The 14,693-nt window shown below is 35.7% G+C and overlaps 1 long non-coding RNA gene across 1 annotated transcript; it reads left to right on the forward strand.

Annotated features, from left to right (window-relative positions):
* The first annotated feature begins 7 nt into the window (after positions 1–7).
* On the forward strand, positions 8–13,487 carry LOC108266947 (uncharacterized). Its single transcript, XR_006982685.2, has 2 exons — positions 8–89; positions 8,631–13,487. It is a non-coding gene; the product is annotated as an uncharacterized LOC108266947 (long non-coding RNA).
* The last annotated feature ends 1,206 nt before the right edge of the window (positions 13,488–14,693 follow it).

Below are 14,693 nucleotides of genomic sequence, written 5' to 3' on the forward strand. Positions count from 1 at the left end.
TGGGTTAAAAAAACAGAACAGCACAGAAAGCTTACTTGCAGCTCCCCTCCTCTTCCCCATAAGAAAAATACTGACCGCAGTTGTGTACAGTAAGAATGATTTTTACTCACATTTTCTGAAACCTCTGCAGTTTACTCTAACCTATGCATGTTCTGTGAATAAATAAGGCAAGAGAAATTACAACAATGTTTAAATATGTTAAGGTTAAGATTATATGTATTTTGTAATATTGGCTTGTTTTTGCTTTGTTCGACAATGACATTCTGAATTCAGTGCATGAATACTGACTACATACTGATTACAAAACAAATAAATGCATGGGGGAAAATGATAGCCTTTATTTGGTGGTGAAATCAATCCCAAAAGGTCCATAAAGGTACATAAAACAAACACATTATAATTAAATATTATGTAACCATGTCACAGAGAATATCAAGCCTGAAGAGAGTTTTTTAAGAACTTTTGAATCTAGAAATGGATTCCCGGTTGCGGATGTGATGATGAAGTGAATTCCAGAGCTTAGGGGCAATGGGATGATGAATAAAAAATATTCTAAAATCTATCCAAGAACTGGGCCTGCAGTTAAATCTTTATATTCAAAATCAAGTATGAGAACACAGAATAAATGTCTTAGATTGTTCACACATACTAAATTGTTCATTTCATTTTTATAACCAAGAATGTAAGAGCAGGGCAAAATTAAACTCTAATAACTCTGTTCTGGATAACATCTCTATCTGTCCACTTTGTCTGTGTGAAAATAGAGAGGAAATGCTCAGCAGACTTAATCCATGGTGCCAACGCTTTTAAAAGACACATAAACACATACACACATATACAGTGCCCTCCACTAATATTGCAGCGTAAAATTGCTAAATATGAGCAAAGAAGGCTGTGAGAATTTCTCTTTATTGTTTAACCTTTTGATGTTTTGTTAAAAAATTCACAAAAATACTCTGCTCTCGTGAATATCAAACAATTGCAAACAAAACACAGGTTTATCAAAATATTTATATATATATTTAAATTATATATATATATATTTAAATTATATATATATATATATATATATATATATATATAAATTTTTTATATATATATATATATATATATATATATATATATATATATATATATATATATATATATAAGATTGGTGAGCTTCACAAAATGAGAAGTGGCAATAAGAAAATCAGGGCAATAATTAAGAAGTTTCAGTCAACTGGAAATGTTATGAATCCACATGGAATTGGACATGTCTATATTGTCTCAACACACTATGAAGAGGATGGTTCAAGTGAGCAAAAAATCAGCATGGATCACAGCTGGAGAACTGCAGAAGTTAGTTGTGTCTTGGGGTCAGAAGTTCTCCAAAAGTACAATCCAAAGTCACCTACATCACCACAAGTTGTTTGGAAGGGTTTCAAGAAAAAAGCCTCTACTCTCAAGCGTCTTCAGTTTGCCAGACACCACTAGAACTTGGGAACTGGAACTTCAAATGGGATCGGATTCTATGGTCAGATGAACACAAAATAGAGCTTTTTGGTAATAAACACCAGAGATGTTTTTGCCGCACACAGAGAGGTAGCCATATGGAAAAGTATGTCATGTCCAGGGTTAAATATGGTGGTGGCTCTTTAATATTTGGGGGCTGTTTTTCTGCCAGAGGACATGGAGATTTTGTTAGGATACATGGCATCATGGATTCTATCAGATATCAACAGATATTACATGAAAACCTGACTGCCTCTGCCAGAAATCTTATAATGGGCTGTGGTTGGATCTTCCAGCAGGACAATGATCCAAAACATACATCAAAATCAACACAAAAATAGTTTACTGACCACAAAATCAAGGTCCTGCCATGGCCAGCCCAGTCCCCTGACTTGAAATCCATAGAAAACCTGTGGGGTGAACTGAAGAGGAGAGTCCACTAGTGTATGAAGGACCTGAAGAGATCCTGTATGGAGTAATGGTCTTAGATCCATTGCCATGTATTCTCCAACCTCATCAGGCATTATAGGAGAATACTCAGAGCTGTTATCTAGGAAAAGGGAAGTAGCAAAAAGTATTGACTAAATGGGTGCCAATAATTGTTGCACACCGACATTTAAATTTAAAAAAAAAAAATGTTGATAAACCTGTGTTGTGTTTGCAATTGTTTGATATCCATGAGAGCAGAGCATTGTGATTTAAAAAAAATAATAATAATAATAAAAGATCAAAAGGTTCAACAATAAAGACAGTTTTCCACAGCCTTCTTTGCTCATGTTTACCAAGGGTGCCAATATTAGCGGAGGGCACTGTATACTAAATTTCCATGTGTTGCTTTACTAAATGTCTATTACTACAAATATTATATTTTAGTCAGATATTAATGGGATTATAAATAAAAATAAACATTTGATATTGTCATTAAATTAAATATACATACAAATGAAATACACAGAAATGTTTACATAATTTATGTATTATTTGAGCTTGTCATGGTATAGCCCTGCAGAAAAGACACTGGATTGAGACTAACAAGTCAGTGGTGTAATGGTTTAACCACATCATAGTCTGTGTAGATTATTATGCAAGGCAGAGGCTGACACTGAACTCTGAAGTTCACTGACACTGAACTCAGTGAGAGATTGAGTTCCATCACAGTGAGACTTTAACTTCCTGTGTTAGTTTCTCACCATAAACACATTCTCTCACTTTTATAATCTCTTAAGTACACTTACTTCTACTCTTTATTTAGAAGCCCTTAATGGTTTTTGGTAGAACTCTATAATCGAGTGTTTCCCCATCAGAAAGGGTTTGGGGTATAACCCTTTTTTGGAAGCTAAGAACATTTTCACTTCACAAAAACAGTTTACAGGAGGAGGTCCAGCAGTGACAAATTTAGACATAACAGAAGTGGTTAGAAATCTCTAGACCAAGTAAACCTTTCTGTTCTTAAATGGTAATGCCAAAGTTCACTTTACTATTCTTTGTTCTGAATAAATAACACATTTAATTAAATTGATTGTTTTATTAATTTATTATTAAAATGAAAATGAACAACAAGATCTAACTATTACTTATAAATCCTACTTGAACATACATGCTGTATGTGGCCTGCTGCAACTTCTGATGAGTCCCTGCATATGAAAGTTACTCAACATCATTGATGTGACTGCTGATTGGCTCTGTCCTTCTAACAGACTATTTACATGTTGTTGCTTGAGTCATTTCAGCCATTTTTTTTTAGAAGAAACTTGTATTAGTAGAAATGTAGAAGAAGAAATGTCATAGAAATGTTTTCTTAATTAACAACTGCACTTCAAATTTTACCCTTGACTCACGTGAGTTTACTAAACATACAATGTCAAAAGAAGTATTAGAAATTAGCTGAAATGTGTCTTTTACCTTTATGAGTTGGCTTTTGCCATTTCTTCCATATGTGTAATGATACAGTCTTCTCGACTGTTTCTCTTTGGGGCGGCTGTGGATCAGGTGGTAGAGTGGGTTGTCCACTAATTGTAGGGTTGGCGGTTCAATTTCTGGCCCACGTGACACCACATGCTGAAGTGTCCTTGGGTTGGTTGTTTGTTTATGTATGTTCTAACAAACTCAAGGAACAAGCTTCAAGGAACAGGTTTATTTATATTAAGATCATGTGACACTTTAATTGCACACAGGTAGATTCAATTTAAATAGTTATCTAATTAGCTAATTTAGACAATAATTTTGTCAACTGTATTGATTCTAATTTGTAGATTCATAACATATGATCCTAATTAAGTCCATTTCAGTTACAGATTCTAACAGTAAAAAATGTGAAAAAATGAATGATTGAATGAATCAATGAATCACTCACTCAATCAATCAATATAATATTCAGTCAATTGCAATAACAATGATGATATAGCATATGTGACTCAAAAATGGAGAGAAAAAAAAGGTAATAATTTTACAGTATTAAGTATACTTTGCAACAGAAAGTTTTCTATACTGACCTCAGGGCACACAATACATGGGGATGACAAAAATTGTAGTGCGTAATTGCAGCATACAACGATAAGTGCCAAAATACAACTGTAGACTAAATAATAAGACTGTAAGTAATCATGTTTCTAACAAAGAGCAGGGTCACACTGAATCAGGAAACTGTGTATTTAAGACATGGTTCATATACAAATGATATTGACTGTACAACAGAAGTCACTATTTATTAAATGATATTTATAAGCTATGGCCTATAAAAAAGGATTCTCTCTTTGATTTTCTCTGTGGTCACACATCTGTGTAGCTGCAACACACTGTAGGAAAGAACAACTCGTTGAGAATACTGTATCAAACAAATCAGCTTTCACAGTTTAACCAATAGTGTTGTTTTCCTCTGGTAAGTAGGTCATTGGTTCTAATTTTACATTTTTAAATGTAACAAGGCCCAATTTCAAACACTGAGTAATGTAACAATCACTATGATGGACTGGTGTCACATCCAGGGTGTATTACATCCTCACACCCAGTGTTTCCAGAACAGGGTCCAGATCCACCATGACCAGGATAAAACACAGTGAAAGTGAGTGAGTGAGAAATGTATAATGGAGAAAATACTACGAACTCTGCATTATTTTCTCCTTACAGCTGTGACACTCATGCTCGTTTGACAGTCTAGTATCTGATCATGAGTTGAGAGTCCTAAGGCTGTTTTTCACCCGAGTATTGTGTTACATCAGTTGCCCTTTATGGAGCCACTGATACTGACAACCATCTTTAATGTTCACTTCAAAGCAGAGACATACACCTCCTACATCTTCACCTACACTTAAATGTCCTGCACTGTTACTTCAGACCCGACTCATGGCAGCTGTAGGCGTTTTTTTTTTCTGTCTTTTTTCCAGATTTGCTCAAACATGTAAGCTAAGTGATAATTAATATGATGTATTAAATACATAAAGCTTTGGGTGCTTCAGGACCTCTGTATAAAAAGTGCTAAGCAGAAATGATTCCTTTCCAGCTCATTTGAATAAAAAACTAATCATTGTATTTTAACTTGTGAAATAAAAAGCCAGACCAACATAACACACTTTCAAATGCTGTGGTTGTTGTATGTCCATGACAGCTTTCTGAGTAACTGCAGTGCTTACCACATCCTGAAGAGAAGGTTGTCACATGTACCATTTCACAGCAAACTGTTAAATTACTTCACTAGGTTTTGCAAAGATCCAAAGAGTTGCTATTTTATATGCTTATGCTTATCACAACAATAGTTCTCATGTTAATCACAAATATCTGGCATATAGGCTGTATCAAACATGGGTCTTTTGTTATTAAAGAAGGTAGTTGCTTTTCAACTTCATTATCCCAGTGGTGTAGTCATAAATAAAAGTGGTTTGTTTGGTGTAACTAGGTATCATTAGCCTGTCTAATGCCTTAAAAAGTGTTTATGATATAATTTGTCATATTTTTCAACTCTGTCAGTGCTTGAAGTTGGAATAAATAGGTGCAGCATGTTGGCAATGTATAGCCTATATATATTAGGGCTGAGTTTTGTTGTCTACCTCATATACTGTATGTATTACGATACATCACAATATAGCACAAAGCATCATATGCTTTTCACATATGACATCAAGACTGTTACTGCTCAATACAAATTCTGAAATAGTTTTACTGTTCAACTGTAATAAAATTGCAAATTTAATTAAATGTCAATTGACACCAATTAAGGAAAAGTATAAGCCAGTAATTTCAACACAGATTTTTTATATTTATTTGTAACTTTGCCAACACCGTATCTCAGTGTGAAAATTTAAGTACCGATTACTTGTTAATCAGTTGGGGAAAAAGATAAGCCTGTAAAGGAAATGTGGTGAAAAATAACTTCATTTAAATGTAAAGAAAAATGAATGAAGGGCTTTTCAAAAAAGCTGTAAGGGGGATACAGAGAGAAAACCCTTTGCTAAAACAGCCATAAGAGGATTCCAACTCGTGAGCCTTCCAAAAGGAGGACTAGAACATGGAAGTGCTTTTCTGAATTGTTTAATTTCATCGTCTGTTATGTAATGATTTTTGTAAAGCCAGTACTAAAAGCTGATATATATATATATATATATATATATATATATATATATATATATATATATATATATATATATATATATATATATATATATACATAAATTGTGATGAACTGCAATGTGAGAGACGGGAAATTTTGTTTATTGATAAATTTACACTCAGATTAAAACATACCACTGTTTCTGATTCATTCATTCATTCATTCATTCTTTAAAGTCTAAAAACAAATTTAGCAAAGAATCATTTCCTACACCTGCAAATTATGTATTATATCTAAAGTATTTACAGAATTAAAACAAACACATGTACAAGTAAACTACAAGATTAAATAAAAAATTATAGGGGTTTGGCAGAATTGAGATCAGTCAGCCAATAAGACACAAGAATTTTCTTGGCCAACTGGTCTTGTCTCTGTTTACTGAAGATAAAATACAACACTCCGTTCACTGAAGATACAAAATTACAACAAAGAATTGCAAACTTCACAAATAACGCGTGATACAGTTAAAGGGAAGCAGCAAAACAAATGGGTATCCACTAATACTGATCCTTAGAAGTCGTTATACGCAAGCAGTCCTGGGATAGAAGTAAGCATTCTTTGTATGCGTGCATGTGGCCCTGAATACATGACCAAGTCTAAAATGAAACCATTAAAGTTGGGTTTCTGCTCATTGCACAATATTGTGTGCCTTTCTAAAAATTACAAATGACTATGCAATTTTAAATCTCCAAAGGAGTTTCACAAGCATCAGTTCTTGATTCTCTCATTTACATATTCCCTCTTGGTGCCATTTTTCATGGGGTATGTCTCAACCAGCTGACCAGTTCAGTAGTCAGGGCACTGATCAGAGAGTCAGCCATTTTGGGGGTTGGTGGCTTGGAAGTTAAGGCTCTGGGTTACTGATAGGAAGGTTGGGGGTTCAAGCGCCAGCGCTGCCAAGCTGCCACTGTTGGGCCCTTGAGCAAGGCCCTTAACCCTCTCTACTCCTGGGGCGCTGTATCATAGCTGACCCTGCACTCTGACCACAGCTTCCTAACATGCTGGGGTATGCGAAGAAAGAAGTTTGTTTGAAATCTTTGCAAATTTATTAAAAATAAAAAACAAAAAAAGGACATATATATAAGTATTCCCAGCCTTTGCCATGGCACTCAAAATTGAACTCAGGTGCATCCTGTTTCCACTGATCATCGTTGAGATGTTTCTACAACTTGATTGGAGTCCACCTGTGGTAAATTCAGTTGATTAGACATGGTTTGGAAAGGCACACGCCTGTCTATATAAGGTCCCACAGTTAACAATGCATGTCAGAGCACAAACCAACCCATGAAGTCCAAGGAATTGTCTGGAGACCTCCGAGACAGGATTGTATCGAGGCACAGATCTGGGGAAGGGTACAAATGAGCACAGTGGCCTCCATCATCTGTAAATGGAAGAAGTTTGGAACCACCAGGACTCTTCCTAGAGCTGGCCGCCTGGCCAAACTGAGCGATCGGGGGAGAAGGGCCTTAGTCAGGGAGGTGACCAAAAACCCGATGGTCACTCTGAGAGAGCTCCAGCGTGTCTCTGTGGAGAGAGGAGAACCTTCCAGAAGAACAACCATCTCTGCAGCACTCCACCAATCAGGCCTGTATGGTAGAGTGACCAGACGAAAGCCACTCCTCAGTGAAAGGCACATGACAGCCTGCCTGGAGTTTGCCAAAAGGCACCTGAAGGATTCTCTCAATGGGATGAAACAAAGATTGAACTCTTTGGCCTGAATGGCAAGCGTCATGTCAGGAGGAAACCAGGCACCACTCATCACCTGGTCAATACCATCCCTACAGTGAAGCATGGTGATGGCAGCATCATGCTGTGGGGATGTTCTTCAGTGGCAGGTACTGTGAGACTAGTCAGGATCGAGGGAAGGATGAATGCAGCAATGTACAGAGACATCCTTGATAAAAACCTGCTCCAGAGCACTCTGGACCTCAGACTGGGGTGACGGTTCATCTTCCAGCAGGACAACGACCCTAAGCACACAGCCAAGATAACAAAGGAGTGGCTACAGGACAACTCTGTGAATGTCCTTGAGTGGCCCAGCCAGAGCCCAGACTTGAACCCGATCGAACATCTCTGGAGAGATCTGAAAATGGCTGTACCAAATGGCTCCCCATCCAACCTGATGGAGCTTGAGAGGTCCTGCAAAGAAGAATGAGAGAAACTGCCCAAAAAAAAGGTGTGCCAAGCTTGTAGCGTCATACTCAAAAAGACTTGAGGCTGTAATTGGTGCCAAAGGTGCTTCAACAAAGTATTGAGCAAAGGCTGTGAATACTTATGTATATGTGCTTTTTTGGTTTTTATTTTTAATAAATTTGCAAAAATATCAAACAAAATTTTTTCATGTTGTCATTATGGGGTATTGTTTGTAGAATTTTGAGGAAAATATTGAATTTAGTCCATTTTGGAATGAGGCTGTAACATAACAAAATGTGGAAAAAGTGAAGCGTGGTCAATACTTTCCAGATGCACTGTATATATGACCAATCAAGACTCATTATCATTATCATTATTTTAAGGGTTGTTTCAATTGCAGAATCCTTACTGTGCACTGGAACATTCACTCCCTAAAAAATCCCACAATGCCCACAAAAACCAGGGAGCATCGATGCTCACTATGTTCCTCTACTGGAAATGACGCCATGTTTTTGAAGCCTCTCAGCATGAAAAAAAAAGGGACGGACTCTCAGCCAACTTTGGCTACAAATGTAAGTAGCTTGCTGTTGTTGTTGTTCTTAAATGATTACTTACTTTAGCAATTTTTTACTTTATTTGGTGATCTATTTACAGGTTGTTTGAGTCTACGGCTTTTAAGTGTTTAATTTTTTTTTTTTAATCCACTAGTTTGCCTATGATCCTGCTTGACATATGACAGAAATACATGTGATTAAGCTAACAAATTTATATGACATATAAAACTAAAATATTTTTAAGCTTTTAATTTTTGGTGATGTTTTACAATGTGAGTATGTAGTCATGCTGAAAGGAGATATGAGTAATCAGTGTCCCACTGTTTAGTGAACCAGTGTACAAACTCGTGTACACAATATACGGATTCACAACTTGTACCCACAGTAATTGTGTCCAGTATTTTTTGCAGATGAACCTGAACCTTTAGCACTGAACCGTCCACTCCCCTCCTACCTGCCTCACATACAATATAAAATTTTGTATATATCTGTGGGGTCCAAGCACAAATAACACCCCCAGCAACCAGTTCTTGCCATTCACTTATATGAACATACTTCATCAAGTTTCATGTCAATAGCTCAATGCCAGCTGAAGTTTGATTGGCTGAAGACAACTATGTTTTTGAAATAATTCAGTGACAGTTAAAAATCCAAAATGCAGCAGAACTAAAAAAAAAAAAAAAAACAATCATATGACCAACCAAGAATATAACAAATACAGCTATTTGAGTAAATCAGCTCTGCCTCCTTAGATCTGATTGACAGGTGGTGGCAATATCGCTTATAAATCTCAACATGTATTTTTCAAATAATTATTGAGCCCCAAACTCTCCCGAGTAGTTTGAAACCAATATTGTGAAGATTAGCAAAAAGAAATCCTAGAACTAATGGGCAAAATTAGGTTTTGCATTTTATGTGAATTGGCAAAAAATTTGTCATAGCAGAAACTACAGTGTGATGTCTACTGTAGATCAGTTTGGCTTAATGTAATGTATAAGAAAAAAATTATTTTGAAAGTAGGAATTACAGTTCTTGAGATATGGACCAAAACATTTGCACTATAGCACTATCATTGAGCCCATCACATTTGTCTGAGTAAAGGGAGTGATTACTACAAAATCCATGTCTCTTCAAAAAAGACAAAGAAAACAAAAATTTTGGTACATAATTCACTGGATTTCAAAGTCAGTTAAATTAGGCCAATAGCAAGTTAACTGTACTTTTCACCATGATATTTCCAGAATCTTGCTTGTCTTTTGTGATGTTGTGACTGTTATCCATGATTTTGTAGCCTGCCATCATTCATTCATCGTCAGTACGCTGAAGGTGGCGGATCCAGAGCCTGTCCTAGGTACACTGGGTGTAAGGTTGGAATACACCATAGACAGGACGCCAATCCATCACAGGGCATCAAGCATACACAAACACACACACACACACACACACACACACACACACACACACACACACACACACACACACACACACACACACACACACACACACACACTCATTCACAATTGAAAATCCTCAACCTACCTACTAGCATGGTTTTAACAGTTAGGAGAAACCTGAAGAACCCAGATGAAAGCACATGCACATAAACTCTGGAATGCTTTCCCCCAACAGATCTGTACCTACAGTAGCTTCTCAGTGAAGTCAAAATACACCTATTCATGTAATACATACAGTATGTTAAATCTCATAATTTTTAACTAATCATGCCATCTTATGCGCATTATGTTATTTCGGTGTTTACTTGTGTATTAAAAGCACTATAAATAAAACATATGTGCATGGCAGAACGAGGGGTGAGTCACTGCATAGTGCATAAACAGAAGTGGTTGAAACATGTTGAGTGGTTCAGTGTGGTTCAAACCCATCACCATGACAGCTTAAAAGACCAAAGAAAACCCCACAAAAAAGACACCTAAATTTAACCTATGTAGAGATGCCAATGCATACTTTGGTCTCTGCTCTCTGCTTTTTATGATCCACTATCCTGTAGTGGCTCACCAGCTGTCTGAACACATGTAGAATGTAAGTCATCACAACTACCTTTCACCCCTATGCCTATGGGAATATAATAATTTTTTTAATTAGCATTTTATAACAAAGGTATGAATATGGATATGTACTGAGTTGCTAGGTTATTAAGTTCTAGTTGCAAATTAAAGAAAGAAATCGACATTTATATGGGGTATTAGCATTGCATTTGCTATTTGTTCTGACCTAAAAGGAAAAGTAAACAAACTTTCCACATGTGCATAATTGCACATCAAGCATAGCCACTGAAAATACATACAGTGCACATAGAAATACAAAACCTTCACCATGAACCCACTTCCTCTGAGTAGCCCACATCATCTACAATACTATAAAAAAAGAAAAAGAAAAAAAAACACCATACTTTTTAAAATACCTACTGAATGACCAAGAATCTGCAGAATGCAGCATTTGAAACATTTTTTTCTTTTTACAAATTAGAAGGAAAAAAAAAAAACCTTACTCTGGCTCTTACACCTCTATGATTGCTGACCATTCTGTTTTTAAAAATGAGAGTTCTGGGGAAAATGCTGGCCTTATCTTGTGGTAAAGACCTTAAGTGTCAGTGGTTCCGAAACACTACTACCATCACCCACACATTTCCTGTAGCATTAACGACTGGCACAATAGCACATGAAAATGTCAATCTTGATAAAGTGCATCATTATTATATCTCTTCTATTTAAATATCTTAAAAATTCTATATTTTAATACCAATTTATGATAACTTGTTTTTCACCATATCAGACTAACTAGATATGTTCTACTATTTTTGACATGTAAAGCCACAACACTGCAGTATTTTTCATTAAATTAATTAATCATATAAGGGGGGCTTAAATATTAAAAATTTACAAATAGATATGACTGAGACATTTATTCTTAATTTTTTATTTTTTATTAGCATTTGACTGACATATTTGAGCAATTAAACATAAATACATAAATACACAACACAACCATACAATAGTCTGCTTCCTCAAAGACATTCAAAGGTTTCAAAATCCAGATTTCACTGTACACTAATAGGGCATACATTCTATATGTTTCGATGTCAGTTTATATGTTTATATGTCCGTTCATTATGAGCATCATAGAAAGGTTTATTTAGAAGGAAGTGCAACTCTGTAAAGCATTGACAATTATTGCTCAGGATCCAAAGTTGTAGCCAGTGGCAACATTATTCAGGCTTGTCAAGGTGTAGAGATGTGGAAAAAACAAAAAGGTAAAAAATAATAATAATAATAAAATAAAATAAAAATTAATTGTAGCTTGACTACACCATAATTTGAGTTGACTATATCAGTTAGAATGAGTGAAAGGGCGGGGGTCATATAACCAAGTGAGTTCATGGTGGGAAACTTACACAGGAAGTTGTCATCTCAGAGTGAAATCATCTCATCTCAAATCTTCTTTTGCCTATTTACACAGCAGGAAAAGAAATAATACTGCAATCTGAATTTTAAATATCAATCACTAAAGGTTCACGCTCAATTATGTCTCAGTATAAAGTTCCTGTGTAAGTGTATTAGAATGAGTGCATTTAATATAAAACTGATTTTCATTACTGTCAGCTTTTCTGTTATAGAAAACAAATGAACACCTTCTGGCCAATCAGAATCGAGAATTCAACATTGCTCTGGTATAAAGGTATTAACAGTACAGTGAAAAGGTCTTAGTCATCCTAATTTTATCGATAATTCTATAAGTTTGTCTTAGGAGTTTAGGGTCTCTGCATTACTGTGTCAGTAGAAAAGAGCAAGGTTCACAAAATAACTGCTGCAGGTTTTCTGGATGTACGGAAATGCTTACCCAACCAGTTTCCTCATTTACTCTACCTAGTACATTTTTCATATGTAAACATTTCATTTCCTTATATTTAAGGTCATCTTACCTTAACAGAATTGCTTTACATGCACCTAAGATTTGTGTACAGCGCTATGTTTTAAAATATATATATATGGAAGTAAAAACTTACAAGCTCAACACCAATTTCTATTTGCTCAGAGGCCTCTTATGTTTGCACTTTTCTGTAATGAAAACCAATTTTGTGATAACAACCCCAAACACACCTCCAAGACGACCACTGCGAAGGGTGAAGGTGATGGACTGGCCAAGTATGTCTCCAGACCTAAACCCTATTGAGTATCTGTGGGGCATCCTCAAACGGAAGGTGTAGTCGACATCCGTGATGTCTTCATGGAGGAGTGGAAGAGGACTCCCGTGGCAACTTGTGAAGCTCTGTTGAACTCCATGCCCAAGAGGGTTAAGGCAGTGCTGGAAAATAATGGTGGCCACACACAATATTTCACTTTGGGCCCAATTTGGACATTTTCAATTAGGGGTGTACTCACTTTTGTTGCCACGGTTTAGACATTAATGGCTGTGTGTTGAGTTATTTTGAGGGGACAGAAAATTTACACTGTTATACAAGCTGTACACTCACTACTTTACATTGTCATTTCTTCAGTGTTGTCACATGAAAAGATATAATCAAATATTTACAAAAATGTGAGGGGTGTACTCACTTTTGTGAGATACTGTATACATATGAGTACACTGTGTGTATTTATACCAGCATAAGACATGTTGATGCACAACCGATGTCTCCAATATAACCCAGTTAATGTAGATTGAATAAACTACTTTATTGTTAATTTCTGGTAACTGCTGCGGTTTTTCAGCTATGTCAGACATATTTGGCATATAAAATTATTCAGCACCAAAGTGCCCTGTAAGGAAATGTAAGGAATTCATGTTTCACCACAATGTTTAATTCTATACTCGTATCACCTTAAACTTATTGAAGTACATTTATAATTGGAAATAAGAATTGTAACCAAAGTATATAAATGCCTTTTGAGCTACACTGCGCTACAGTAAAATCTTAATTAACGAGCAATACAATAAATACACTCCTTGCTCAAATTCTCCAATTCAATCATGTTAGTCCCTCAGAGAAAACCATACCAAAACAATCACTAAAGACAGTGCCTGCACTAGATGAAAGAAACCAGACGACCACCAAACATAGCATCCTGATCTGATGATGGTGGTGATGGTGGTGGTGATGATGATGATGGTGATGATGATAAAGATGAGGCTTACACACACTGTAGTGGCTGAAGTAGAAGAGTTTCTTTAAAAGTAGAATAAAATCTAGAGCAAGCACAAGTGGTAGTTCAGTACAATGCAACAGAAAACAAATCATAATACCTCAGTGTCCAAAATGAATAATAATTCTTATATTTTCTTACTTAAACACAAAAGACAAAACATTTCAAATATCTGTCTCAGTCATTCTGTTAATTTAACTGTTTACAAAGGACTTTACATCTGTTTAGAACTTAGTGAAAAAAATTAGAAATGCAATACGTTTAAAAAAAAAAAAAAAAAACCTACTGATGTGTTAGCACTGGCTACCAAAAAAAGCCTTCCTATTTTTGAGTGGTAAAGTCAACAATAGAGGTCATTTTTAGATGTTGAAGTGTGATGACAAAATTCAGACAGCTCAAAGGCATCCTACAGTTTTTATGCTTGACCTACATACTGATTATGTTCATGTAGACCACACACGCTGTACACACTGTACTCTCACATGTGAACATAAATGTGAAAAACAAATACTCACCTTAAAACAATTCACAACTTATTATATGTGTGAGATTAGAAGATGTAAGGTGGGCAGGGGTAATATGTAAGTGAAGCTGGGCAAGAATGGCAAAAAGAGCTGAGCTACTGTAACTTAATGAGAATTTAAATGATATCGTCTGAAAATGGTGATCATAGCAAAGATCAAATATTGTACACTGGTTCATAGACATTTCATTTCAAAATTATACAATGTTTTTAGTCAAGTCATT

Source organism: Ictalurus punctatus, chromosome 6 (assembly GCF_001660625.3).
Source record: "Ictalurus punctatus breed USDA103 chromosome 6, Coco_2.0, whole genome shotgun sequence".
In the NCBI taxonomy this organism is placed as follows: domain Eukaryota; kingdom Metazoa; phylum Chordata; class Actinopteri; order Siluriformes; family Ictaluridae; genus Ictalurus; species Ictalurus punctatus.